The sequence below is a fragment of the Chenopodium quinoa genome, unplaced genomic scaffold (genome assembly GCF_001683475.1).
Source record: "Chenopodium quinoa cultivar QQ74 unplaced genomic scaffold, ASM168347v1, whole genome shotgun sequence".
Classification (NCBI taxonomy): Eukaryota; Viridiplantae; Streptophyta; class Magnoliopsida; order Caryophyllales; family Amaranthaceae; genus Chenopodium; species Chenopodium quinoa.
In genome coordinates this window covers 4,694,400-4,698,683 of record NW_018744239.1, presented here as the reverse complement: position 1 = coordinate 4,698,683, position 4,284 = coordinate 4,694,400, and the positions used below count along the sequence as shown (strand labels likewise).

The window sequence follows — 4,284 nt, the reverse complement described above, 5'->3', positions numbered from 1 at the left end:
AGCAATTTTTCTATTTTTTTGGGAAATAAAGTGTAGTAATGTACAGCTGTATGTCAGTCAAATTCAATGAAGTGAATGAACTAAGTCACCTCTCTAGAATCCTCCGCCCAAACCTTTCCTCTTCTCCAATATTTTTCTCCAAAAAAACTTTCAATCTATCATTCAATTAATTCCAAGTCGTATATATCATTCAATTAATTTCACTCTATATTTCCAAAATTAATTTCACACTTAACTATTTTAACATCTTGTTTTCAACATTTTTAATTTACTTTTTATTAGTATCTTCAATCATTCAATTAGCCCAAAAATATTTCATCTTCCAAAATAATTTTGCCCATATTAATTCATAATTTCAACGGTTAAATCTTCAATTTTAAGATGAAATTAATTATTAAACCGTTGTTAATCCCCCAAATTTTTCTATATATGCAATTTACTAGGTTTTTCAATTTTATAAATAAAAAAGAAATTTTTAAGATAATATTAATTCCAAAATTATTTGCAAGTACTGTGAGTATAGCTAGTAATTGGAATTTTTTTTATCACAAACCTCTTTGGAATCGGCATTGGATATGGATACGCCTATGGAGTACGGTATGTGTTTAATCTGTTTTTTTTTTACCTGTTAAATCTGTTACTGTTTGATAATATTATGCTTTTTAATTTTTTTTTTGTTAAATTTTAGCAATTACTATGTATAAATTATTCATAAGTTTTTTTTTATTTTTTTTATTGATTACAGCGGTTGATGAATGGTTTTGATGGAGTATTGGATTATACATAGCAATTAGCGATCTCGGATCTGTCGAATTCAATCGTTGGCTTGTTACAAGCTTTTTCCGGTGATATTTTTCCTCTCTTATCAAATATTTTGTGTAATTGTGTTTAAAATGTTTCGAAAGTATCCATCTGGGCATGAAAAACGCAATAAAAAAAAGAAGGAAGATCAATTCATTCAATCACAAAAAGGTGCTTTAGATAAGTTTTTTGTAATAGTGTCACAGTCAACTGAAAATCCTATTGATTCAGAGTTAAAAGAAAATAATGATAATGTTGGTGGTGATAATGTTAATGTTGATAGTGATAATGTAGATGTGATAAATGACAATGTTAATGTTGATGATAATAATATTAATGTTGAGCAAGAAGATGTGAATCTGAATAATGTTAATGATTTTGAACAAAATGTGGAGGAAAATTCAGACCATAATATTCACAATGTTGAAGAAAATGATTTTGTTTCTCGTGATATATATGATCCAAGGATATGGGAAGCTCTTGATCAGAAGTTGATTGATATTTTGGCTCTCAATGGCCCTAAAAGAGACTTAACCATAGTGAAAGGCCCTAAAGACAAAGTATCTAGGAGATTTACTTCAAATTTATATACTAGGTATTTGCCTAATGGTGAAACTTGTGATAGAGATTGGCTTGTTTATTTTAAAGATATTGAAAAAGTATTTTGTTTTTGCTGTAAAATTTTCAAAAAGGGTATCGGAAAAGGCAATTTGGTAAATGAAGGATATAATGATTGGTCACATGTTAGTCATAGACTTAAAGAACATGAAACAAGTGTTGATCATATTTTTAACATGGGTGCTTGGTGTGAACTAAGAAATAGATTGAAAAATAATGAAACAATAGACAAAATTACCCAAGACCAATTTCATAAAGAAAAGGAGTACTGGAAAAGTGTCATTATTAGAATTATTGCTATTGTGAAGTTCCTTGGTAAAAATAACCTTGCATTTCGTGGGAAACATGAAAGGTTATATCAAAGTAGCAATGGAAATTTTTTAGGTTTGATTGAAATGTTGGCTGAATTTGATCCTGTGATTATTGAGCATGTTCGTCGTATTGAGAATGGGATTATTCATCATCATTATCTTAGCCATGAAATTCAGAATGAATTGATACTCTTACTTGCTTCTAAAATCAATAATGCTATCATGAAGAAAATAAAAGAAGCAAAATATTTTTCTGTGATGTTGGATTGTACACCTGATGCTAGTCATCAAGAACAAATGACTTTAATTTTAAGGTGTGTTGACAAATGTTCAAATTCTTATAAAGTGAAAGAATTTTTTATTGAGTTCTTACAAGTTAATGATACTACTGGTCTAGGACTGTTTAAAGTGTTAGAAAATGTGTTAATATCTCATGATCTTGACATAGATAATATAAGGGGACAAGGATATGATAATGGTTCTAACATGAAAGGTAAACATCAAGGTGTGCAAAAGAGACTATTGGATTTGAATCCTAGAGCTTTTTATTCTCCATGTGGTTGTCATAGTCTTAATTTAGTTTTGTGTGACATTGCAAATGCTTCTCCTAAAGCAAGGGAATACTTTGGTATAGTCCAATGCATTTATACTATATTTGTTGGTTCTACTAAGAGATGGCATATTTTAAAACAAAATGTTAAAGGTTTAACTCTTAAATCATTATCTGCCACTCGATGGGAAAGTCGTGTTGAAAGTATCAAAGCAATCAGATTTCAAATACCTGAGATACGTGAAGCCTTACTTGAAGTAGCTGAAGTAGCTGATGCTGACAATGATCATAAACTTCAAAGTGAAGCTAGATCTTTAGCAAATAATGAACTTGGTAGTTTTGAATTTTTGCTTGCAACAATCATTTGGTATGAAATTTTATGTGCTGTAAACTTTGTTTGTAAACAATTACAATCCCAGGATATGCTGATTGATATCGCCATTGGTGAGATTAAAGGGTTGATTTCCTTTTTTAAAAATTATAGGGAGAATGGTTTTTCAAAGGCCATAGATATTGCAAAAAAATTAGCTATTGAAGTTGGCATTGATCCTGTATTTCCACAAAGACGTATAATACGTAGAAAAAGACAATTTGATGAGATAGATGGTGATGAAACACTATTATCTCCTGAGGAATCATTTAGAATCCAATATTTTATATACATTGTGGATCAAACTATTGCATCATTGGAAAAAAGGTTTGAACAATATGAATCGTATGATAATATCTTTGGCTTTTTGTGTTCAATTCTGATAAGTTGCATTCAATGGATGATGAGAAACTTTTATCTTCTTGTTTAGCTTTTGAAAATGCTCTTAAGAAAGGTGAGGTTTCTGATGTTGATGGAGAGGATTTATTTGTTGAGTTAACATGGTTTAGAGAGTTTTTACCCAAGGAGAAAATGGGAGCAATTGATTTATTGAATTTTTTAAAACGATATACTTGCTTACCAAATGCAACAATTGCATATAGGATATTACTAACAATTCCTATTACTGTTGCTTCTGCAGAACGGAGTTTTTCAAAGTTGAAGTTGCTGAAATCGTACTTAAGGACGACAATGTCACAAGAAAGATTAAATGGACTCGCTTTGATGGCTATTGAATCTGATCTTTTAGATGAAGTCGATATGGAGAATGTCATCGATGACTTTGCTACAAAACATACAAGAAGAGCTACTCTTTTTAAGTGATTTCTTGGAACAATCAAACTTTGATATTTTGTAGTATGATTTGTAGCTTGGATGTTATGTTATTTTAAGTTGTTTTGTTTGCTGATGATCAGCAGCCTTTTTAGGCCCAAGGATCATGGCCACATTGTGCTTCTTGATCCTAATTTTGTAAACCTTAATCATCTCCCTTTTATTTTTTAAAAAAATGATGAATTTTCTAATGTAATGAATTTTTTTATCAAATAAAAATTAGGTATTAAATTTATGAACTATAAGGCCCCATTTTAAAAAGTTAAACAGGGCCCCAATTTTTTTTTGCAATTTTAGCCCCGGCACTGAAAAAGAGGGTATTGTTACTGTAATCTGCGTCCGGTAGTTCGTTAGCTTCGACCTCTAGCCAAAGGAACCAGTAACTTTGGCCATGTACTGGATCCTCCATTCGTAATTACTATCACCTATCGGATATTAGTACCGGTAGTCAAAGACAATTATCGGCAGGAGAAGATGGTAGTATAGTGCCAAGATTTTTGAAACAAATTTGAATATATTAGAACATAATCTGACGTCTTAATATGAACTTGTAGTATGTAACATGTAGTAAAGTAGCTAATGTCACAAATTGACTTGAAATAGTTGATCTTATGTAGTCTGATATTATGAATTCATGTTGCAGACAAACGTTTTTGATTGATTAGGATCCGTAATTTTGAACCGGTACCTCTTATTAAGCCCCGAAATTTCGAACCGATACCCCTTATTAGACCCCGAAAATTCAAATCGGTACCCTTTTTTAGGCCCCGAAAATTTGAACCGGTACCGCATATTAGGCCCCG

The 4,284-nt window shown here is 31.0% G+C and overlaps 1 pseudogene; it reads left to right on the top strand.

Annotated features, from left to right (window-relative positions):
• Positions 1-893: 893 nt before the first annotated feature.
• LOC110694299 lies at positions 894-3,662 on the top strand (annotated as a pseudogene).
• The last annotated feature ends 622 nt before the right edge of the window (positions 3,663-4,284 follow it).